Source organism: Dipodomys merriami, unplaced genomic scaffold, assembly GCF_024711535.1.
Source record: "Dipodomys merriami isolate MVZ:Mamm:240054 unplaced genomic scaffold, mDipMer1.0.p SCAF_3, whole genome shotgun sequence".
Taxonomy (NCBI): domain Eukaryota; kingdom Metazoa; phylum Chordata; class Mammalia; order Rodentia; family Heteromyidae; genus Dipodomys; species Dipodomys merriami.
Window position 1 is genome coordinate 81079265 of NW_027204492.1, and position 26295 is coordinate 81105559.

A 26295-nucleotide genomic window follows, 5' to 3' on the forward strand; every position below is an offset into this window, starting at 1 on the left:
GCTGAGCAAAAAGCTAGATGCTCATAAAATACCACAAAATCAAGAATGACCAAAAGGAAGCATGACTCAAGTGGCAGATTACAATACTAGCCAACACAAAACCCTGGACTGAGCAAAAAAAAATAAATACACTGAATAAATATTGCCATACAAAATTGTGAATACAAGGAAGCGATGCAAACCAGAGATGGAGAATAATCTTCAGACATCTTTACACGATTCATTGAGCCATCTACTGCTCACCATACAGAATTATTTTACATTAAACGCCCCAACTTAGAAACATTTTTATTTTTATTTAATTTTGTCAGTTGTGGGGCTTGAACTCTGGACTTTAGCGCTGTTCCTGAACTCTTCAGCTCGAGGCGAGCACTCTACTGCTTGAGCTACAGCACCACTTCTGGTTTCCTAGTGGTTTATTGGAGATGGCCCTGGGTTTTATTCCTCAGCACCACATAAGCAGAAAAAGCCAGAAGTGGCACTGTGGCTCAAGTGGTTGAGCACTAGCCTTGAGCTAAAGAGCTGAGGGACAGCACCCAGGCCCAGAGTTCAGGGCCCACGACTGGCAAAAAAAAAAAACAAAAACAAAAACAAAAACAAGAACAAAAACAAAAAAACAAACCTCTCATGGACTTTCCTGCCTGGGCTGGCTTTGAACTGTGATCTTCAGATCTCAGACTCCTGAGTAGCTAGGATTACAGGCTTGAGCCACTGGCACCTGGCTTTAGAAACATTTTAAGGAAAATCATTGACCTGTCTCTGTTAAATATACATGTTAAGAAGAACACAAATTGTGCAATGAAATCCGTATGTGTCTCTATCGATTTGATGCTTCTTGTTTATACATAATACCCGAGGTTCAAGAATGACATTTGTGAAATGAGTGTTACATCAATATGCAACCAGGATTTTTTGAACCACAAGCTATGTTGGCTTAGAACTCTAAAGATTTGGGTTATACTTTGAATGCAGTTATTATGAAGGTCCACAAAGACCACTCTAATGAAACTGAATTTGGTTTTTATTGTGTGTACATTGACAAAGTAAACAAAGTTCCCCTAGTTTCCTGGCACTGGATACCTCAGAAAAATTGGGTTCTCAAAACAAACTAAACATATTTGGAAGAAAAAGCACATTGTATTTTCACAGAGGACAAGTGGAATAAAATGTTAGCCAATTCTACTCTCCAGTCAATTTTCAGCAACATTTCAGAATGCATTTCTTTTCCTTTTTGCCAGTCCTGGGTTTAAACTCTGGACCTGGGCGGTGTCCCTGAGCTACTTATGCTCAAGGCTAGCATTCTGCCACTTGAGCCACAGCACCACTTCTGCCTTTTTCTATTTATGTGGTACTGAGGAATCGAACCCAGGACTTCATTCATGCTAGGCAAGCACTCTACCACTAAGCCAACTTCCTAGTCCTCAGGATACTTTCTAACTTGTTAGTTCCTTGCATTTCACTATCCTGGATGCACATCACTTTTCTCCAGCAAATATTGTTTTGGGAATTACCTGGAATCTTGCAAACTCCTTTTACACATAATATTGGAAAGCTCAGCCAAAGAATTCACTGATTGAGTTTTCTCTTCAGTAACTTGCTGAGCCTAGGAGAGTGAATAGGTACAGTTTTAGTAATACATATCAATAATATATAGCACATGAATGACATGGATCTAAGCCTTTTATATATTAAAAAAAATCTGAAAATAGCCACAACCCATAGGTAGGTAGATCAAATTATAGAAGTTGAAAATATTTTGAACATCAATGTGTGTGTGTGTGTGTGTGTGTGTGTGTGTGTATGTGTGTGTGTTGGAGTGGGGGTGCATAGTAATGTTACTCTTCTCACAACCAGGTTACTCCAAATAGTAGGTAACAAGGACTTTGTAGTTATTTTCATGTACGATTAGATTAGTATGTGCCAACACTTGAATACAGGCACAACAAGATAGTCACATGACCTACTGCAGGAAAACAGATGAGCATATGTATGCATTCACACACCACCAGAATATCACCCCTTAGGCCCAATAGACTCAAATCTTATTCAGTAGCACTACCCATCTGCACATTTATATCTGTACGTATTCAAGATTACATCTATTACATTTAAAGATGAATTTCTGTGGCCCAAATTGAACACTGCTAAAATACCACCTCAGTACGAGACTTTTGGCTAGGTGCTTTTGTCCAGGCCCTACTGAGTACATTCTGCTCAGGCTACTGCCAATATTTCCCTGCTCATTTATGGGCCTACTGTATTTTTTCTAGGTTTTGACCTTAGGAAACCTGAGTTTTAGCCTTGATATCACCTTGACTGCCTCCTTGCCCCCTAGTAAACTTCATAGTCAGTGAAATTATATACTCAGCCCAAATTCTTCGCCCTTTTTTTTTGGGGGGGGGGGTCCGGTCGTGAGGCCTGAACTCTAGGCCTGGGTGCTGTCCTTCAGCTCTTCAGCTCAAGGCTAGTGCTCTACCACTTGAACCACAGTGCCACTTCTGGCTTTTTTCTTTTTTTTTTAAATTTATTTATTTTATTTTATTTGTGAACATACTGTACAGAGGGGTTACAATTACATGGGCAGGATAATGCGTACATTTCTTACCAAGCATTGCACCCTCCTCCTTTGTTTACCCTTCACATCCCTTCCCAGCCTCCGCCCTCCTCCCCAATCCCAATCCTTCTCCTTCCCCCCCAGTCCCCCCAACCCGCACCGACATTGTAAAGCTGTTTTGGACATGACAACTTGTACTTCTCATTGTTGCAACAGGTCCACCTGTATCCTTAAACAACTAGTTTTTCCCCATCTCCTCCTCAAGTTACACTGACATCAAATATAGTGAAAGAAGGGGTTATACTGTGGGGGAGGGACATACAATGCAACAAAGAGATAACCTTATAAATGCGTTAGAAACACATGCATGAAAGAAAAAAAACATTAAAATACATATCTAAGGGTTCATTTTCCTGACATCACATTATCTGACCTTTTCCGCTTGACTCATGTATATACTAGATATTGCAAATAAGGGAAACCATGGGACCTATGTTTCTTTGGGCCTGGCTTACTTCACTTAATATAATTTTTTCCAAGTTTTTCCATTTCCTAACAAATGGGGCAATGTCATTCTTTCTGATGGAGGCATAGAATTCCATTGTGTATATATACCACATTTTCTTGATCCATTCATCTACTGAGGGGCATCTGGGTTGGTTCCATATCTTAGCTATGGTAAATAATGCTGCAATAAACATTGTTGTGCTGGTAGCTTTAGTGTGATCTTCTTTGTAAACATTTGGGTAAATGCTCAAAAGTGGGATTGCTGGGTCATAGGGGAGCTCTATGTGAAGTCTTTTGAGGAACCTCCATACTGCTTTCCAAAGTGGTTGAACAAGTTTACATTCCCACCAACAATGAAGTAAGGTTCCTTTCTGTCCACATCCCCTCCAGCATCTGTTGTTGTTAGAGTTCTTGATTTTTGTCGTTCTAACTGGGGTGAGGTGATATCTCAATGTTGTTTTGATTTGCATTTCTTTTATGGCTAGGGATGTTGAACATTTCTTCATGTGTCTATTGGCCATCCTTCTTTCTTCTTCAGAGAAGTTTCTCTTTAAGTCTTTCGCCCACTTATTTATTGGGCATTTGTTTCTTTGAGGATTTGTTGTTTGGGGGGTTTAATTTTTTGAGTTCCAAGTATATTTTAGATATGAGACCCTTGTCCGTTGTATGGCTAGTAAGGATCTTCTCTCAAATCGTGGGCTTTCTATTGATCTTGCTAGCTATGTCATTTGCCCTGCAGAAGCTCTGCAACTTTATGCAATCCCATTTGTCCAACCTTTCTTTGATTTGTTGTGTTTCCGGGTCTCTATTCAAAAAATTTCGGCCTGAGCCAAGGAGACTTAGGGTTTCTCCTATTCCATCCTGTAATGTTTTCAGAGTGTCTGCTTTGAGTTCAAGGTCTTTGATCCATTTGGAGTTGATTCTGGTGCAGGGTGATATATAAGGATCTAGCTTTAGTTTTCTACATGTAGTTAACCAATTTTGCCAGCACCATTTACTGAAGAGGCTGTCTTTGTTCCATTCTATTGTTTTAGCTTCCTTATCGAATATTAGATGGCTATAGGTCTGTAGGTTCATTTCTGGGTTTTCAATTCTATTCCATTGGTCCTGAGGTCTGTTCTTATGCCAATCCTAAGCTGTTTTGATTACTATGGCTTTATAGTAGAGTTTGAAACTTGGTATTGATATTCCTCCAGCAGTGTTCTTTCCATTGAGGAGCGTTTTTGCTATTCGGGGTCTTTTATTGTTCCATATGAATTTTTGGATTGCGGCCTCTATTTCCTTGAAGATTGAGGTTGGAATTTTGATAGGTATTGCGTTGAATTTGTAGATAGCCTTGGGAAGTATTGCCATTTTCACGATGTTAGTCTTTCCAATCCAGGAGCAAGGTAGGCTTTGCCATTTTTTTAGTTCTGTGTTGATTTCCTTTTTCAAGATGTTAAAGTTTTCATCATAGAGGTCCTTCACTTCTTTAGTTAATTCCTAGGTATTTTATTTTTTGTGGGGCTATTACAAATGGAGTTGCTTTCCTAATTTCAGCCACACTTTTCTCATTGTTGGCATACAGAAAAGCCATTGATTTTGGGGGGTTAATTTTATAACCTGCTACTTTGCCAAAGTTTTGAATCAGCTTGAGTAATTTGGGAGTGGAGTCTATGGGATTCTTTAAGTACAAGATCAAGTCATCTGCAAAGAGGGAGAGTTTTATTTCTTCTTTCCCTATTTGGATCCCCTTTATGTCTGCATCTTGTCTTATTGCTGTAGCTAGGCATTCTAATACTAGATTGAAGAGAAGTGGAGAGAGTGGGCATCCTTGTCTTGTTTCTGAGTTAAGAGGAAATGGCTTTAGTTTTTCACCATTGAGTATAATGCTGGCTGTAGGTTTGTCATATACAGCCTTTATTGTATTGAGGAATGTTCCATGGATTCCTCATTTTTCCAAAACCTTCATCATGAAGGGGTGTTGGATCTTGTCAAATGCTTTTTCTGCATCTATTGAGATAACCATGTGGTTCTTATTCTTGCTCCTGTTGATGTGATGAATAATATTAATTGATTTGCGTATATTGAACCAGCTTTGCATCCCTGAAATGAATCCTGTTTGATCTTGGTGTATGATTTTTTGGATGAATTGTTGAAGTCGATTGGCCAAAATTTTGTTGAGAAGTTTTGCATCAATGTTCATCAAAGAAATGGGTCTATAGTTCTCTTTCTTTGATGAGTCCCTGCCTGGTTTTGCGATGAGGGTTATGATGGCTTCATAGAATGTGTTGGGTAGTGACCTTTCTCTTTCAATTTCATTGAAGAGTTGGAGGAGTATTGGTGTGAGCTCTGCTTTGAAGGCCATGTAAAATTCCGCTGGAAAACCATCTGGTCCTGGACTTTTCTTAGCTGGAAGGTCTCTTATTGCTGTTTCTATTTCAGTGCTTGATATGGGCCTGTTAAGATAGTTTAACTCATCTTGGTTTAGTTTTGGCATGTCAATATTTGCTAGGAAGAGGTCCATTTCTGTCAAGTTCTCAAACTTATTAGCATAAAGTTTTGAGAAGTATTCCCTTATAATGTTCTGAATCTTGGTTGTTTCTGTGGTGATGTTTCCATTCTCATCTCTGAGTTTATTAATTTGGGTGTGTTCTCTTCTTTTTCTAATAAGATTTGCTAAGGGTCTGTCAATTTTGTTAAGTTTTTCGGAGAACCAACCCTTTGTTTTGTTGATTCTTTCTATTGTTTTTTTGGATTCTAATTCATTTAATTCTGATTTAATTTTGATTATTTCTTTCCATCTACTGGATTGGGGTTTATCTTGCTGCTCTTTTTCAAGGAGGTTTAGATGTGTCATTAAATTGCTAGTTTCAGATCTCTCCAGTTTGTTGATGTAGGAGCTCAGAGCTATAAACTTGCCTCTGAGTACTGCTTTTGCTGTGTCCCAGAGGAGCTGGTAATTTGTGTGTTCATTTTTGTTGAATAGCATGAACATTTGAATTTCCTTTCTAATCTCTTCCATGACCCACTCTTGGTTCAGCAGTGTGTTGTTCAGCCTCCATCTGATACCGGATTTTCTTTGGTGGCTTTTGGTGTTGAGTTCTAATTTTATTCCCTTTTGGTCAGAGAGAATGCAAGGTATAACTTCTATGTTTCTGAGTTTAGACAAGTTTGCTTTGTGGCCTAAAATGTGGTGTACTTTAGAAAACGTTTCATGTGCTGCTGAGAAAAACGTGTATTCTGATGCTGCTGGGTGAAATGTTCGGTAGATGTCTGTTAAGTCTAGTTGATCTATGCAGTTGTTTAGATCTGCGGTTTCTCTGTTGAGTTTTTGCCCAGTTGATCTATCTAGTGGGTTAAAATCCCCAACAATTAATGTCTTTGGATCTATATGGGATTTGAGGGAAAGTAGTGTTTCTTTGATAAATTTGGGTGCTCCATTGTTTGGCGAATAGATATTTAGAATTGTAATATCCTCCTGTAGGAGAGATCCTTTAATTAGTATGTAGCGACCTTCTTTATCTCTTCTCACGAATTTTAATTTGAAGTCTATTTTATCTGATATTAGGATTGCAACTCCCGCCTGTTTATGGGGGCCGTTTGCTTGGTAGATTTTGTTCCAGCCTTTAACTTTGAAAATGTGTTTTTACGGGCAAGATGTGACTCCTGCAGGCAGCAGATAGAAGGGTCTTGTTTTTTAATCCAACTACACAGTCTATGTCGCTTAATTGGAGAGTTCAGTCCGTTAACGTTAAGAGATAGGACTGAGAGGTATTTGGGAGTTCCTGCCATGTTATCCACCTTCTTGGGGGCTGCGAAAACTGGGTTCTTCCTATGGTTCTTGGATTCTCCGTTTGGGTGCAGTTTCTTGGCCTTTGTTGTGGTCTTGTTGGTTTTCTATGTGTAGGACATCTTTAAGAATCTTTTGTAGGGCTGGTTTGGTGGAGATGCATTGTTTCAATTTTTCTTTGTTATGGAAGGTTTTTATTTGGCCTTCAGTTATGAAGGAGAGTTTAGCTGGGTACAGTATTCTTGGTTGATAGTTGTTTGTTTTTAGGGCATGGCATACATCATTCCAGGCTCTTCTGCCTTGATTGTCTCTGCTGAGAAATCTGAGGTGATTCTAATTGGTTTCCCTTTATAGGTGATTACCCTTTTCTCCTTGACAGCTTTAAGGATCTTTTCCTTGGTCTGAGTTGATCCTGTGTGGATTATAATGTGACAGTGGGATGTCCTATTCTGGTCTGGTCTATTTGGGGTTCTAAAAGCTTCTTGTATCTGAATAGGCCTATCTTTTTGTATGTTTGGGAAGTTCTCTGCTAGGATCCTGTTAAACAAATTTCCTAGACCATTAACTTCTGTTTCTAGGTGCTCCTCTACACCCATTATCCTTAGATTAGGCCTTCTGATGGTGTCTTCCAGGTGTTGGATAGATCTATCATATTTCTTGGACTTGTCTTGGATGGTTGTATGTTCTTTCTCTATAATATCTAGGCTGTCTTCAATCCCTGAGATTCGATCTTCTGCATGGTCTAACCTGCTGTCAAGACTCTCTACTTTGTTTTTTATCTCTTTTCCTTCTAGTTGGTCAGCTTTGATGGCTTCAAGTTCTTTGTTGAAGCTCTGTTTTAGGTCTTGTATGAATTTCTTTACTTCCTTAATTTGGTGTTCAGTGTTTGTTCTCAAATCACTTAGTTGATTGGTTATGGTTTCTTAGGACTCCCATTCCTTCTGTTGGGTTCAATTCAGCATTCCCTTTGTGGTCTCCCTAACTTCCTTCAGCTCTTTGTTAATGGATTCCATGAATGCCTTTAGTGATCTTTGTGTATTCTCTACCTGGTCTCTCAATTCCTGTATTAATCTTTGATTAGGTTCTTCCCGTTCATGGGATTCCTGTAGTTCTTTTTCCTCTCGTTCATCGGATTCCTTCAGTTCTCTTTGAGTGTTCTCAGCCTGCTCACGCCATTCCTCCCTTTCTCTTTGAGTATTCTCAAGTTGTTCATGCAAATCCTGTATCAGTTTTTGAGTAGCTTCCTCACGCTTATGATATTCCTGTATAAGCTTTTGGGATGCCTCCTCTTTCTCCCTTTCATGCTCATACAGAGTCCTTTGTAAGTTGTCAGACTTCTCATTTATCATGTTTGCCAACAGTGTTTGTAGAGCTATTTGGGAACTCTCCTCTGGATTATTCATTATCTATTCTGACCCCTGATTATCAAGATTGGGACTTGAGATATCCGGATTTGCCATTTTTCTAGTGTTTTTTCGGCTTACTCTGCCCATTTGAGATGAAAATAGCACCAGTTTTGTGCTAGAACACTATCTTAAGGCAACCATCAATCAAAGTTTGCATTTGTACAGTCAATAGTCTACAGATACAATCTAGTTCAACAGATACATCTATTCAACATCAAACAACTATATGTTAATGGGCTTGGAACCGCAGAGAAGAATTTGGAAAACCAGAAATTATTAGGGTTAGGGAGAGATGTGGGTAAAAAATAGGAATAGATTGGTGTGGGGAGGCACAGGGAGAGTTAACTATGTCCTAATCTCAATGCAGGAAATAGGTTGGGTAGGATGCATGTAGAGAGAGAGAGAAAGAGAAGAATGGGAAAGGGAAATGAAAAGAGACCAGAAAAAAAATAGAAACATAAAAATTAATATTATTATGGAGATTAAAAGACCATCTATTTAGAGAGGAATGTGAGTATATTAATAGAAGGGTAGGGACATAGAGGAGAAGTGAAAAACTTAAAAAAATGCTTAAAATATTATATAGGTATAAAGAGGTAGTACTGCTATTAAGGAATTTAAGTCTCAGAGGTTTTGAATTGCGTAATAAATTTGTGGATTAAGTGTGTACACAATGGGGGATAGGGTCTACTAGTTAACTACGGGTTTATCTGAGGATGTGCAGGACAAGAGTTAAGTCACATACAGAAGATCAAAAGAGAAGAAAAGGTGAAAAGGATTATAAAGGGAGAAAAAAGATCAGAAGTTCAGTAGAGCTAGACAAAAAAACAAAAAGATAGTTAAGAAAGAAAGAAAAAGAGAAAGAAGACAAGAAAAGAAAGGAAAACGCACATTCATGTGTTCCTAAAATAAAAATTATAAGAGGAAAAAAAAGTTACTGGAAAACAATTATTTTTTCAAAAAAGGCAAAAATTAAAGATTAATAAAATTTTTAGAAAAGGAAAAAAATTTATATATATATATATATAAGGTACCAAAAAAAAGAAAAAAAGAAAAAAAAAAGAAAAGAAGAGGAAGAAAAAAAAAAGTTCTTTGATTTTTTTTTTTTGATTTTTTTTTTTGGGAGGGGTGGGAAAAATCCTGTATCTCCCTTCTGTCTGTAACCAGCCTCTTGTTGGAGTCTCTGGTCAGCTTGAGGTCCTGTGGCTTGATTGGTTTCTTAAGTCAGTTTGTTTGAACAGGCAGAAAAATGCTCTGCTTTACCCAAGATTTTGAGATCCCCCTCCCAGATTAGTTTACTGGGAGGGTGATCTGCTTTGAGAATCACAAAAGAGGGGGATGCCGTGGTGAGGCTAGGTTCTGGGTAGGGTTGAGGCCTTTCAACAATCAGTAGCTTTTTCCTGGGGCTAACACAGAGCCCAGCCTGGAGCCGTTCTCAGGGTTTCTGTTTTTCAATTGATTGTGGAGGCTGCTAGAGGGAGGGGCAGCCTCTGGCTCTGGTTACCCAGTAAGGAAACCCACTCCAATGGCTGGTGCCTGAGCTGGGTGACTTTTCCCTGGATGGAGCCGAGTATGGCAGGTCACTTCGCCGTTAAGTTCTTGTGACCTGCTAAATGACTCATTTTATTCCAAGGCCTGAGTTAGAGGTAGCAGCTCCTCCGAGCTTTGTCGGTATCCAAGATGGAGATCACCGGTGCTGGGGGGGAGGAGTGGCCTTCCCTCCTCTGCTCCCTGAGAAGGAGTGAGGACGTCGGGCTTGTACTCACGCTGAGTCTTGGATCCTGGGTCGTCTCTGGTCTGCGAACTGCAGGATGAAGATATCTGCTCCTTGTCGCTTCTTGCTGGTATTGAGTAGAATCCGCTCGCCCGCTGCATCTGGCTCCTTCATCCCGGACTGTCTGTGTGAGCACTCAGTTATGGCCTGGGCTGCGGACTCCGCCGCGACCATGCCGCCGCTGCGGCGGCTGCTGGCAGGCGCTCAGATGTGTCTTTTTGCCTTGGCTTCCCCTCTCTTGTCTAACTCTCTGTCCTGTGATGGCACACTTGGTGTGATTCTCTGGCTTAGGACTGTTCACTGGAACTCTAAAACTGCTTTCTATGCGAGAGCTTGTTCAGATTCCAGCTTCTCCTCCGCCATCTTCCCGGAACTCCCCGGCTTTTTTCTTTTTGCTTATGTGGTGCTGAAGAATTGAACCCAGGGCCTCAGCCATGCAAGGCAAGCGCTCTACCACTGAGCCACCTTCCCAGCCCTCTTCCTCCTTTTGTGATGATAATTGAGCTTGAACTCAGGGCCCTAGAGCACTTGCTTAGTTTTTGGCAAGTGCTCTGCAACTTGAGCCATTTCTTCACTTCTGGCATTTTTGCTGCTTTGTGAGTTTGTCTCTCAGATTTGCATGCATCTGGGTTCAAACTTCCATCCTCAGATTTTAGCCTTTTGTGTAGCTAGGATTACAGGCATCAGCTACTGGCCTATTGCACATGAATGATGTCGTTGTATTATTTTATCTTTTTGTGCTAACTTTGGGGCTCAAACTCAGAGTCTTGCACTCTCTCTTGGCTTTGTCACTTAAGACTAGCACTCTAGCACTTGAGCCACATTTCTAGTTTCTCAAATTCCACTTTTAAGAAGCCTTTAAAGTTGTCTGGAATGTGTCTCATGAAGAGCTGGTGACTTGCGCATTGGGACTCAGAATCTCATTTCTTCATTACTGACAGGATATTGTGGACCATGTGTTGGACACACTGCCCTTTGGGAAGCAGGTGCACTACACTGTCAATATGAACCAGGACCACATCCAGAGAACAGAACACACACTCAGAAATCAACATGGCTCCTCTCTGAACTATTTCAGGTTGGCTGCATTTATCTCAGTGAGAAATATGCAAATATGTTTCCATCTTTTTTGAACTAGAACTAGGGTTTGAACTCAAGGCCTCACATTTTTTAATAACTATTTTTTAATAGTAAAGATACTGCATCTATTGAGATAATCATGTGGTTCTTATCCTTGTTTTTGTTGATGTGATGAATTATTATTAATTATTATTAATTGAACCAGTTTTGTATCCCTGAAATGAATCCAGTTTGATCATGGTGTATGATTTGTTTCATGAGTTGTTGAAGTTGATTGGCCAAGATTTTGTTGAGAAATTTTGCATCAATATTCATGAAAGAAATGGATCCATAGTTCGCTTTCTTTGATGAGTCTCTATCTGGTTTGGGGATGAGGGTTATGCTGGCTTCATAAAAAGAGTGTGATAGAGAATTTTTACTTTCAATTTCATTGAAGAGAAGGAGGAGTATTAGTGTGAGTTCTGCTTTGAAGGCCTTGTAGAATTCCCCTGTTTTCTGGGGTGGGAGAACTTTTATTGCTGCTTCTATTTTGATGCTTGATATGGGTGTGTTAAGTTCGTTTAAATCATCTTGATTTAGTTTGGGCATGTCAATATTTGCTATAAATTTGTCCATATCTTTCAGATTCTCAAACTGACTAGCATAAAGGTTTAAGAAATAGCCCCTTCTTATATTCTGAATCTTGGCTGTTTCTGTAGTGATGCTTCCATTCTCATTTCTGAGTTTGTTTATTTGGGTGTGTTCCCTTTCGTTCTCATAAGATTTGCTAAGGGTCTGTCAAATTTATTATTTTTTTTCGAAGAACCAACTCTTTTTTTTGTCAATTCTTTCTATATTTTTTTGGATGTAATTCATTTAATTCGGATTTAATTTTAATTATTTGTTTCTGTCTACTGGATTGTGGTTTAGCTTGCTGTTCTTTTTCAAGGAGATTAAATTGTAAAATGAAAATGGCAATACTGCCAAAGGCTATCTACAAATTCAAAGCAATACCTATCAATATCCCAACCTCATTCTTCAATGAAATAGAAGAAACAATCCAAAAATTCATATGGAACAATACAAGACCCCAAATAGCAAAAACAATCTTTATTAGAAAGAACAGTGCTGAACGAATATCAATTCCAAATTTCAAACTCTACTACAAAACCGTAGTAATGAATAGAGATTGGACTGGCACAAGAACAGACCTGGGGAACAATGGAATAGGACTGAAGACCCAGAAATGAATCCACAGACCTACAGCCACTGATTCTTTGACAAGGGAGCTAAAGAAATACAATGGAAGAAAAACAGCCTTTTCAGTAAATGGTACTGACAAAATTGGTTAAATACTTGTAGATAACTCAAGCTAGACCTGTATATATCACGCTGCACCAGAATCAATTCCAAATGGATCAAAGACTTCGGAGTCAAAGCTGACTCCATGAAAACATTACAGGAAGGAATAGGAGAAACTCTAGGGCACCGTGGCACAGACAGAAATGTTCTTAATAGAGACTCAGAAGCACAAAAAATCAAAGAAAGTTTGGACAAATAGGATGGAATGAAACTACAGACTTCTGCAAGGCAAAGGACAGAGATAGCAAGATCAACAGAAAGCTCATGGACTGGAAGAAGATCTTCACTACCCATACAATGGACAAGGGTCTCATATCTAAAATATACTTAGAACTCAAAAAACTAAATCCCCCAACAACAAACCCTCGATGACATAATTGCCCGATTAATAAATGGGATAAAGACGTAAAGAAAGACTTCTCTGAGGAGGAAATAAGAATGGCCAATAGACACATGAAGAAATGCTCAACTTCTCTAGCCATAAAAGAAATGCAAATCAAGATAACGTTGAGATTCCACCTCATTCCAATTAGAATGGCTATAATCAAGAAATCTAATAACAACAGATGCTGGAGGGGATGTGGACAGAAGGGAACCCTCCTCCATTGTTGGTGAGAGTGTAAACTTGTTTAACCACTCTGGAAAGCAGTATGGAGGTTCCTCAAAAGACTACATAGAGCTCCCCTATGACCCAGCAATCCCACATTGGGGCATTTGCCAAAATGATCACAAACAAGGTCATACCAAAGCTATCAGCACAAACATGTTTATCACAGCATTATTCTCCATAGCTAAGATATGGAACCAACCCAGATGCCCCTCAGTAGATGAATGGATCAAGAAAATGTGGTATATATACACAATGGAATTCTGTGCCTCCATCAGAAAGAATGACATTGCCTCATTTGTTAAGAAATGGAAAGACTTGGAAAAAATTTTATTAAGTGAAGTAGGTCAGGCCCAAAGAAACATAGGTCCCATGGTTTCCCTTGTTTTCAATGAGTAGTACATATCTAGGACAAACAGAGAAGGTCAAAAGCTATATACATATGACCACATGAGATAATGTTAAGCAAAATGTACCCCAAGTTAGGAATACAAGTGTTTTTTTTCTTTCTTGCTAGTGTTTTTAATGTGCTTGCAATGCCCTATGTAATTCTTCTGTTTCTTTTGTATGTTCTTCCCCCACAGTATAACCCCTATTCTCACTGGATTTGATCCTGGTGTGCTGCACCTTGTATATACATTTTTGTAATTTGGGGAGGGGAAGAGATATTGGGGAATGCTTAAATGGGGATGCAAGCTGACCCATTGTGACAAAGAGATGTACAGGACACTATATTGAAAACGAACTTTACACTGTCAGGGTATGGAGGGGCAGGAGGTGTTGGGAGGTGGAGAGGGAAGTACAACCTTTTTACAATAAAAATATATATGTAAAATAATAAAAGAGTGTACACAAAAAAACACAAAAAGTAAAAAAGATACTGTACAGAGGGGTTACAGTTCCATGAGTATGATAATGAGTACATTTCCTGTCAAGCATTGTCACCCCCTCCTTTGTTTTTACCCTACCATCCCTTCCCTTCCCACCTCCCAACTCCTCTCCCCCTCCAAAGTTGTAAAGTTCGTTTTCAACGTAGTGTCTTATACATCTCATTGCTACAATAAGTCATCCTGTATCCTTATTTCAGCATTTTGTTATTTCCTTTCCCCTTCCCAAATTCGAAAAATGTATATACAAGATGAAGGGCACCAGAATCAAATACTGTGAAAACAGAGGTTATACCATACAAAAGAAAAAAAATCACATAGTACATTATAAGTACATTAGAAACAACAGCAAGAAAGATAAAACCACTTGTGGCTCTGTCTTGGGGTTCTTTTCACTTAGCATTATCTTATATGGTCATATGTACATAGCTTTTGAACTTTCCTACTTGCCCTAGCTATATACTAGTTATTGCAAATAAGGGAAACCATGGGACCCATGTTTCTTGGATCTGGCTCACTTCACTTAATATAGTATTTTCCCAAGTCTTTCCATTTCATACAAATAGGGCAGTATCATTCTTTCTGATGGAGGCCCAGAATTCCATCATATATTTAAACCACATTTTCTTGATCCATTCATCTATTCAGGGGCTTCTGGTTTGGTTCCATATCTTAGCTCGGGTGAATAATGATGCAATAAACATACTTGTGCTGGTAGCTTTAGTATGAGGGCGTCACATTTTTGTCTAGCATTTGCTTTTTTTGGAGGGGGTGGAGAGGTAGAATGTAGGTGTGGAGATGGGAGGGAGGGGATGGTAGGGGAAAAACAAAGGAGGCAACAATGCTTGATAAGAAATGTACTCATTTCCTCAACATAGAACTTAAAAAATGGCAAAACCTCCCATGCTCCTGGATTGGCAAGATTAACATCGTGAAAATGGCAATACTTCCCAAGGCTATCTACAAATTCAACGCGATACCTATCAAAATTCCACCCTCATTCTTCAAGGAAATAGAGGAGGCAATCCAAAAATTCATATGGAACAATAAAAGACCCCGAATAGCAAAAACGCTCCTCAACGGAAAGAACACTGCTGGAGGAATATCAATACCAAATTTCAAACTCTACTATAAAGCCATAGTAATCAAAACAGCTTGGGATTGGCATAAGAACAGACCTCAGGACCAATGGAATAGAATTGAAAACCCAGAAATGAACCTACAGACCTATAGCCATCTAATATTCGATAAGGAAGCTAAAACAATAGAATGGAACAAAGACAGCCTCTTCAGTAAATGGTGCTGGCAAAATTGGTTAACTACATGTAGAAAACTTAAGCTAGATCCTTATATATCACCCTGTGCCAGAATCAACTCCAAATGGATCAAAGACCTTGAACTCAAAGCAGACACTCTGAAAACATTACAGGATGGAATAGGAGAAACCCTAGGTCTCCTTGGCTCAGGTCGAAATTTTCTGAATAGAGACCCGGAAGCACAACAAATCAAAGAAAGGTTGGACAAATGGGATTGCATAAGATTGCAGAGCTTCTGCAGGGCAAATGACATAGCTGGCAAGATCAATAGAAAGCCCACCGATTGGGAGAAGATCTTTACTAGCCATACAACGGACAAGGGTCTCATAACTAAAATATACTTGGAACTCAAAAAATTAAACCACCCAACAACAAATCCTCAAAGAAACAAATGCCCAATAAATAAGTGGGCGAAAAACTTAAAGAGAAGCTTCTCTGAAGAAGAAACAAGGATGGCCAATAGACACATGAAGAAATGTTCAACATCCCTAGCCATAAAAGAAATGCAAATCAAAACAACATTGAGATATCACCTCACTCCAGTTAGAACAGCAAAAATCAAGAACTCTAACAACAACAGATGCTGGAGGGGATGTGGACAGAAAGGAACCTTACTTCATTGTTGGTGGGAATGTAAACTTGTTCAACCACTTTGGAAAGCAGTATGGAGGTTCCTCAGAAGACTTCACATAGATCTCCCCTATGATCCAGCAATCCCACTTTTGGGCATTTACCCAAATGTTTACAAACAAGACCACACTAAAGCTACCAGCACAACTATGTTTATTGCAGCATTATTTACCATAGCTAAGATATGGAACCAACCCAGATGCCCCTCAGTAGATGAATGGATCAAGAAAATGTGGTATATATACACAATGGAATTCTATGCCTCCATCAGAAAGAATGACATTTCCCCATTTGTTAGGAAATGGAAAGGTTTGGAAAAAATTATATTAAGTGAAGTAAGCCAGGCCCAAAGAAGCATAGGTCCCATGGTTTCCCTTATTTGCAATATCTAGTATAGGTATGAGTCAAGCGGAAAAGGTCAGATAATGTGATGTTAGGAAAATGAACCCTTAAATATGTATTTTAATGTTTTCGTTTCTTTCATGCATGTGTTTCTAACGCATTTATAAGATTATTTCTTTGTAGCTTTGTATGTCCCTCCCCCACAGTGTAACCCCCGCTTTCACTATATTTGATGTCAGTATAACATGTGGAGGAGATGGGGACAAAAAGTCGTTTAAGGATTCAGGTGGACCTGTTGCAACAATGAGAAGTACAAAATGTCATGTCAAAACCAGCTTTACAATGTCGGTGTGTGGGGGGGAAGGGGGTATAATTGGGTGGGGGGAGGGGGGTAAAATTGGGTGGGGGGAGGGGGGAGGCGGGGAAGGGAAGTGAAGGGTAAACAAAGGAGGAGGCTGCAATGCTTGGTAAGAAATGTATGCATTATCCTGCCCATGTAATTGTAGCCCCCCTGTACAGTATGTTCTCAAATAAAATAAAATACAATTAAAAAAAAAAAAAAGAAATGTACTCATTTCCTTGCTCATGTGACTGTAACCCCTCTGTACAGTATTTTCACAACAAAAAAACTTACTTAAAAAAAAGAAAGAGTAAGAGAGTAGCCGAATTTAATCAAGTTACACTGTATGCATTTATAGACATAACACAATGAAGCTCTTTTATGTAATTAACATACAATAATGAAAAAATCTTTCTAAAACAAGATATACCCTGCATAGGCTGCTTTTCAGGGATCTATTCCTGGGCTTTTCTGGATTTATCCCCATGTCTTACATCTTCCTCATTCCTGGCCAGTGCTCACAGTTCAGAGAATCTGTTGGCTCTCTAGCAGGACAAAGTGTGATGGTCAGAGATGGGATTTTATGTCTGTTTTTCTTTATTGGTCCTGGGGCTTGAAATCAAGGTCTAGGCACTGTCCCCGATCTATTGTGCATCCACTTTGAGTGAAAGCTTCACTTGCAGGTTTTTGTTGTTAATTGGAGATAAGAGTCTTACAAACTTTCCTGTCCTGATTGGCTTCCAACTGTGATACTCAGATCTAGGCCTTTTGAATACATAGGATTACATGCATGAGCCACCATTCCTGGCTGGCTCCCTACCTAAAATGATAAGTTAGTTGGAGGTGGGATGAATATAACACCTGTGTGTGCTTGCAAGTGTGTGTGTGTGTGTGTCTGTGTGTGTGTGCATGTGTGATTAAATGTTAAGAGCTTCCTCACAAAGCTGTGGACTTTGCCTTAAGCTCTTTAAAGACTTTTATTATTTGCTCTCACTATAGTCTATTACATTTAAGTTAATTCACTTTAAAGAGGGGAGAATAAATCCAAAGGGAGTGGGGTAAGAGAATGAAGAGGGAAGGGGAAAGAATATACAGAATAATTGCTTTTATATACCACATAACTAATAAATATAAGGAAGGGATGGGACTAAGCAGGATGAAGATCGTGAAGTGGTGACACAGATCAAGATACACTGTACATACAAATTACATTGTTCAATGGCAGAAAAATTCAATACCTAACTGAAAATTAATATAAGTAATGGAAGAGGTGTGTTGGGAGGATGGATGAGAATTTTGAAAGGGTTGACATTGATCAAGATGCACTGTATTCATAAACTGCCCCTGGGAATGGCAACATCTTTGTACAACTACTTAATAAAAATATTCAGAAAGAGGGTCATGGGAAAAGAGGTAGACTACTGAAGAAGAGAAGAGGGGAAAATGTAACAAAAAATCTGATTTATATCCCACAAAGTTAAGAAGAGTAAGGAAGGACTATGTAGGAGAGGGATAGGTGAGAATGTTGAAAGGGATGGCACTGATATATATATATATATATATATATATATATATATATATATATATTCATAAACTTCCTTGTTAAATAACTCTTTTTTATAACTACTCAAATATAACTTTAAAGTTAAAATAATAGATGCTATTTCAGGATCTCTGATAAATAAAGCAACAGTCTCTACATCTGGTGGCCCACAATCCTTACATTTTATTATCACAGATCACAAAGGAAACAACATGGATCATTGTACTTGGCTGCAAAGATATACGTTCCCTTACATTTTGATCCTCAGTATCGGTTTGGCTTTGAGAATCCTTCTTACCAATCTACAAACTGATCTAGACTATACTCTACCAGGGATTTTGATATAGTCTACAGCTGTTCAGGTGGACTGAAGCCCAGGATCGATTACAATTTAATCATTAATCATACAATCATTAATCATTCTAGTGATGCAATATGCCAATGATATTTGGAAAGCACCTTTACCTTGTCTTCCCTCTGAGAGCATAAACAAACATTTCTATTTCTTTTTGTTCAAATGTCTGGTCAACATGGTCTCTATAATCAATCTGTAATACTCTGCCATGGAGGCACTGGTAAAGGTGACAAAGGAGTTTTAATAGCTGGTCTGCAACTCTGCCTTGGATTCCTCAGAACTAAGAGCATTTGCAACCTCCAAGGGGACAAGTTTTTTGTTTTTTTTGTTTTCCTTTTTCCTCCCTCCCACAGGCTTGTCTGCCCTTTGCAGGCCTGTCTGCTATTCACAGGCCTCTCCACTCTCCCCAGGCCTCTCTGTTCTCCATGGGACTCTTGGCTCTTCACTGGCCTCTGCACCTGGCCTCTGCGCAGGCCTCTTGGCTCTCTGCAGGCCTCTGGGTTCTTCACAGGCCCTTCTGCAGGCCTCTGGGCCCTGTGTATGCCTCTCAGCTCTGAGCAGGGCTTTCTGTAGGCCTCTCAGTGCTGGCAGACCTCTCCACCAACCCGGGCTTCCCCGGGCACCTCTTCTGGCCCAGTTCTCCCCTCAGGCTGGCTGGTCCTTCCTGGGCCTCTCTGCCAGCCATGGTGTCCTCTGGCATCTCTGCTGGCCCAAATCTACCCTCAGGTCAGCCTGGGCTTCCCTCAGGCAGGACAGGCCACTACTGCTCTGCTTCAGGAGGTGCATTTCTCCCCACGTGTTTCTTGCAACTTTTCTTCCCTACCCTCTTCTCCCAACCCCCTCATCCCAGTATCAGGCAGCCTGCTCCCCCAGCCACCCTTTGACACCCTGCACCCCCAGCAACCGTGGGTGGTAGTGACATCAGCATGGGTAGGGAATTCTTCCCCCAGGTTCTCCCAAATCTAAGAGTATTTTTTTGTCATTCATGGGACCTGAACTCAGAGCCTGGGCTGTCTCTCAGCTCTTCAGCTCAAGGCTAGCGCTCTACCACTTGAGCCACAGCACCACTTCCAGCTTTTTCTGCTTATGTAAAAAATTTTATATGCAATGTAAACTAATCTAACAAGGTATAAAACATAAAAAGTGCAAAAAGTTATATATACTGTGCTAAGGGCAGTGACAGGTCCAGAGGAGGAGCCTGAGTCCCTACAGCTCCCACAGCAGCTGGCCAGGGACCCTCCGTCTAGATTCAGTACAAAGGAAGCAGGCATCTGCTAAGTGAAGACTGCACAGTGCATCTTGCAAGCAAGGTGCCAGAGTGGACATTAGCCATGGCAAAAGACAGTGGCATGGGAGGAGCCTTGTTTACCTTGTGGTAGGCCCAGGGCAGCTGCTCTGCATCCTCCAGGTGCATTCAGCCTCCTGAAAAGCCCCCTAAACAGTTTACCTGCAAATGTTAGTGCCCAGCATATGCCTCCTTGCCTTCACTCCCCTCAGGTGACTAAGGGGTTAGGGAAAAGATGTGACTTTCAGACTATCCTGAATGAGCAGCAGGAGTCCAAATGTTCCTCTGCTGAATGAATATAAATAGGTCTTTTTCTGAAGCTGTTCCCACAGACTGTTCTCAGAGGCCCTCCACACCAATTAGACTATCATTGTATGTGTCAATATTCTCTTTCTGATGCCATGGATTTAGGTGAATTAGGAATACTTTTGTTTCAAGTAGGTTCCCTTCTCTACAGCAGCTCTTTCAGGTGAACTAATACTTTTCACTGCATTTGGTATCCTGTTCACAAGCTTATATGCCAAAAGGAAGTCATCAATGGCAAAACAAATATTTACCTCAGATATTTTAGTAGAGGAAGAAGACCATGAGTTGACAAGCTGTGCTGGGGCTGAGAATGTCAAATTTCTACTTCCTGGCAAAAAGTAACATGTAGGTAATACAGTGTTCCATTTTGTTTTTGCTGAGTTGATAAGTGGTCTCTCCTACCTCCTCTAACCCAAATTCTTGTATAGAAGCCACAGCCTTTATTATAGTATTATTTGAAAACAGGGCCTTTGAACATTTATTAGACTATAAAAGTGGCCTCAGTCTGAAGGAATTGGTATACTACACCATTATAAGAATGGACACAAAATGGCTTGATTTCTCTGCAATGGGAATCCAGCAATAAGGTGGCTACTACAAGCCAGTATAGAAGCTCTCCCCAGAAACTGATTGTACTGGCATTGAGTTCTTTAACTCCCAAACTCTGGAAATGTGAGAAAATAAATTTCTGGGTTTGATTAAGCTTATCAGGTAGCCGGATGCTTGTGGCTCAGGCCTCCAATCCTACTTAATGTGAAGACTGAGGACAGATGACCGTTGTTTGAAATCAGCCTGGACAGAAAAATCCGTGACTCCCTTTGAAACTCACAACATCTTTATGTCTTTTTCCCTTTCATGCACTTCTTTTTGTTGGTAATGGGGCTTGAACTCTAGGCTTAGGAGCTGTCCCTGCACTCTTCAGCTCAAGGTGAGCGCTCTACTGTTTGAGTCACAGCACCACTTCCAGTTTTCTAGTGGTTTATTGGAGATAAGAGTCTCAGGGACTTTCCTTCCCAGGCTGGTTTTGAACCATGATCCCCAGATCTCAGCTTCCTGAGTAGCTAGGATTACAGGCATGGGCCACTGGGGTCCAGAGCTTCATGCAATTTTATTGATATTTTGAATGTGATATACACAGGAGATACAGTTACATAAGTCAGATATAGAGTCCATTTCTTATAAGGGTCTGGTGTCTCATGCTTGTAATCCTAGCTACTTAGGAGGCACAGATATTAAGACTATTGCTCAAAATCAGCCATGGATTCTTTTTATAAAAGTTGCTATTGAACAATTGATATACATTGGACTTATAGCTACACGCATCAGATAATGAGTACAATTGTTTTTGCATCTTGTGTCCCTTTCCCTCACTGTCTGTAAGGTTTTCCCTCTCATCCTCACCTAAAAAGTATACACTTCATTTTCCATATAGTGCCTAGTGACTACCATTGCACCTCCCTAACCCTCCCAAATACAAACAAACAAAATAAAAGGAAAAGAAAGCCAAAACAGCAACAACAGCAACTAAAATATTCCTTTTCTTCCCATTTCTTGAAGTTAATTTCATAAACTATTAATTTACATGGTCCTATGCACATAGCTAAAGGGACTTTGTCAACCATTCCTACGCATATTCTCCTTTGGCTTCAGTGTGGGAACAGCCAGAGTCCTATATAATTTATCTTGTCCTAGTGTCTGTGTGTATGCATATATATATATATATATATGTATAATTATTCATTCTGTGTGTGTAATTGTAGATTAATAGAATATTCTAGTTAGCACAAATGAAGGAAACCACGTAATGTATGTTTTTTTGTGTATGGCTTACCTCACTTAATATGCTTTTCCAAGTCTTTCAAAATCTTTACAAATGGCCCAATATCATTCTTTCTGATTAGTGAGTATAATTCCATTGTGTGTGTGTGTGTGTGTGTGTGTGTGTGTGTGTCACATTTTTTGATACATTTCTCCAATGAAGGGCATCTGGGTTGCTTACATATCTTGGCTACAGTTAACCATACTGCAATGACAATGGTTGTGTTGGCAGCTGTAGGTTGGCCTTGTTTGTTCTCTATTGGATAAATGACCAGGAGTGCGATTGTTGGGTCCTAGGGGTAGTTCTATATTTAGTCTTTTAAGAAACCTCCATACTGCTATTCAGAGTGGTTGAACAAGTTTACATTACCACCAAGAGTGTGATAGAGTTCCCGGTTGGCCACATCCCTGCCAGCATTTTTTATCATTATTTTGCTCATAATGGCTATACTAATTGGGATGAGGTAGAATCTCAATGTTGTTTGGATGTGCATTTCTTTTTTTGGGGAGGGGGTGGGAGGTCTGGTCATGGGGCCTGAACTCTTGGCCTGGGCTCTGTCCCTCAGCTCTTCAGCTCATGGCTAGCACTCTACCACTTGAGCCACAGCACCACTTCTGGCTTTTTTTTCTGCTTATGTGCTGCTGAGGAATTGAACTGAGGGCCTCATGCATGCAAGGCAAGCGCTCTACCACTGAGCCACCTTCCCAGCACCATTGGATGTGCATTTCTTTTATTGCCAGAGATGTTGACTATTTCCACTCCTGTTCAACATAGTGCTAGAATTCCTAACAAAAGCAGTAACACAAAGGAAAAAAGCAATGGTGATCCAAATAGGAAAAGAGGTAAAGTGATCCTTCTTTGTGGATGACAGGATCCTGTATTTCAATAACTATATAGATTCCTCACCCAAGCTACTTGAGTTGATCTAAACATTAGAAAAGTAGCAGGGTATAAAATCAACCAACAAAAATCAGTACCTTTAATCCCATTCCTGGGCATTACCTTCGCAAACTCTAGAGAGCAGAAAAGCCCTTTGAACCAGGGTGGGTAGAGGCTGCTGGCATGGGACAGCCACCTCATAGCAAAAGACTGTCCACTGTCTCTGTTATCCAGACTCAGCAGCTGTGGTTTTTGGATGGACATAAGGCCCAACATTCCTCCCAGGAAGTTCCTCAGCCCAAAGATAAAGATGATGATCTTTTGCTGGGTAGCTCTGACCAGGTGAGCACGCACAGCCTGGGCCCAGGGCTCTGTTCAGCCAGTGGGGAGGTGGCCTCAGGTAGCTGTGGCACTAGGACTAATGGGAATAGCAGGGGCTATGACCAGTAGCTGGGTCTAGACTTGTCCAAACAAAGTCCACCCTTGCTCTTTATGACCCAGCCCAGCTGGGTAAAATGTAACACGACTCACCACCATCACTCTCCATCTCACCTGTTCCCAAAAGTACCTCTTTTGCTGAACTGGGAGACACTACTGATGAGCCCATGGATCTGGAAAATACTGATGACAACCACTTGAAAATATTTGAGGAGCCAGAAAGAGAAATGAAGCAAGAAGGAGCCTGTTTCTGCCTGTAGCCCATTGGCTAGAAAGATATAGGGCCCAAGGGCCCCTGACCAGGTAAAGAGAGCAAAAGGACAGAGTTCCCAATGGCATTCTGTCCAAGGTGGTAGTGCTGGAGGACACAGTGGGCCTTAGAGAAAACCCCTGTTCCCCTCCAAGGAGGAGGGGGAGAATAACAAGCAGGGGAGCCAGGACAGTGGGCAGAGCTGGAGTGAGGGTGATTGTGGCCACACTGGCGGGAGACCTATGAGACAAATCTATATGGAGACACCCTTTATGTGTGCATGCCCTGCGCTAAGGGCTTTCCTGCTCTATGCAGCTCAGTGCTCATGTGGAGACACACACAGAGGAGGGGCTGTTCATCAAGAAGGAGGGAGTTTAAGTGATGGGCAGCAGGGGTGCTGAGGAGAAGGCTGAGATCTGTCATTGCCCAGCACAGCCTATGCAGTAGAACCCTGGCCTTTTATGTGCTCAGTCTGTGAGAAGATCTACACGGACCTGGCCACCCTGCCGCACCAGGAGAAGACATGCTGGCTGATGACGCCCTTTTCTTGCAATATCCACGGCAAGATGTTCACCCAGTGTGGCATGCTGATATGCCCCATGCAGAGCCACTGGCAGAAAAGGCAGAAGCCTTTTGCCTGTGATGAGTGTGGCATGTACCTCAGCCTCCAGCACCACTTCATCAAGCACATGTGCATGCATTCAGGCAAGAAGCACTATGAGTGGCAGCTGTGTGGGGGCAAGTTCACCCAGCAACATAAGCCATTCAGCCACCTGAACCTGCATACCTTCCCGTCCTAGAATACAAAGTCCCATGGGTGTCCTCTGCAGATCTACTGCCTGGGAACCCAACAAAGAAGCCAGGAAGCAGAGTGGGAGGGGCTGAGTTGAAGTCCATGGGGAAGCTTTCCAGGCAGATACACAACCAGAGCTTAATCAACAATCTGTACCAAGGGAAGCCAAGAGAAGAGAAGCCTGTTGGCGCAGCCCCAGTGGGGTGCTGATGGGGATCATTCTATCTCACCATTGCACCCTCCATCCAGCCCTGGGGGACTTCCAGAAGCAGGAGGGAGTGGGCCACATGAGTCTTGGCTAAGAGCTGGTCCCTTTCCTTCAGGCTGGGCTAGAGAAGGGGAAGAAGAAATCCCTTTATTCTAGTGAGGCACTATGCTTCTTATAAACATGGGTGATGCCTGCAGCAGGCCATGGCCTGACAGGGACCATGACTGTGTGCTTGGGTCTGTGCATGTCCCTAGCTCAGGGGAGCAGATGCTTGGAGACAGCTCCCTTCCTTCTTTAGTCAGGGTGGCACTGCTGTCTGACATGAGGATAATCAGGGTGAACCTACTGTCTATGTCTGGGCCTGTGTTGCTGTTATTTCTACTGCCTGTTCTTGTTCCACCTGTTCTTTAAACTGTGAACACTTTTAAAAATGAACACTAGCAATAGTTAATTTTCTACCTGCCTCTTTGGGGCTGAGCCTGGTCTTCAGACTGAATGTAAAGTAGAGCAACTACACCCTCCTGTTGCCCGCCCCCCTCCCTGAGAGGTGATGATGTGGGACCGAGTAATGAGCCCACCTCTCCAGGCTCTAGAAACCTCCTTGCCCAAAGGCTTCCCTGGTCCCAAACCCTGCCTGGGCTGCCTCAGGAAAATAGGTTTCCTATAGTTTTCAAGGAATATTCTTTGTTTAGAGGTGCCTGTTCTTTTGTTTTTGTTTTTTGCTTTTAATTGAGAACACCCTCTCCATATCACATTTTTGGAATTGTTGAAACTGGAATGTTTAGGGGATGGAGGGAGGCTGAAAATACCATTAGTATTTGCACTTGTCATTTTTGTATATTTTGGGTGAGTGTGGCAGGGACAGATGCTTCAATTTCCCTCCTCACAGAAGGAGGAGAGACATCTGACCACTTGCTAAGTCTTGAATTCATAACAACAGTACGGTACAGTGGTGACTGGAAGTTGAGGGAGAACTGGTTGCTTTTTTTGTCTGGGTGAAGAAGCTGGGCTCAGATCAGCCCAGTAATGTTGGGATCCAGAGGCCTGGGCCCCAAATTCTTAACTGCTATTCACTATGCTTGAGTGTGAAGTAGGTGCTGGGCACTGAAGTAACAGAATCCACAAGGAGAGACCAGCTCTTAACATCGACTTCCAGGGCTGCGCTAAAGTGGAAGAGAGCCCCCCACCCCCACCATCCTATCTCTACATGGAGTTGGAGAGAGCCAAAACTCCTCCTGGTTCATCTGGTGCAGGAAAGAGCCAACTACAGGACAATGAATGGAATAGAACCTTTAAACACTCCTGGCCACTCTAGTAAGAGTTGGTCAAGCCATGGGGACAACTTTATCTTGGGCCAGTGAGTTCCCCCATACCATAGGTTTCTCAGATACCTGCATGGGTCCTAGTCAGGATCTAGGCCAGACCAAGGCTCGCTTCCATTGCCCTTGGCCAGCTAAGCCACAGGATTGGCCTAGCAGGCTTTATCTTCATTTTGCTTCATACTTTTTCTTGTTATCTTTAAACTTTAATTTCAGACCAAAAACATCTAGTCATCCCAGATCCCACCTCTTCAGACATACTCCAAACAAAAATATAACCAAAGGCTGGGAAGGTGGGTCAGGGGTAGAGTGCTTGCCTTGCATGAGGCCCTAGGTTCGATTCCTCAGCACCACATAAGCAGGGGACAAAAGCCAGAAGTGGTGCTGTTGCTCAAGTGGTAGAGCGCTAGCCCTGAGCTGAAGAGCTGAGGGACAGCACCCAGGCCCACAGTTCAGGCCCACGACCGGACCACCCCCCCCAAAAAAAATAGAACAAAGTTTAGGGACTTGGGTGGTGATTGGTGTTGTCTTTGAATAAGGTTGT

General features: G+C 41.3%; 1 pseudogene; it reads left to right on the top strand.

Annotated features, from left to right (window-relative positions):
• The first annotated feature begins 10185 nt into the window (after positions 1-10185).
• LOC138839874 (hypermethylated in cancer 2 protein-like) lies at positions 10186-24231 on the top strand (annotated as a pseudogene).
• Positions 24232-26295: the final 2064 nt, after the last annotated feature.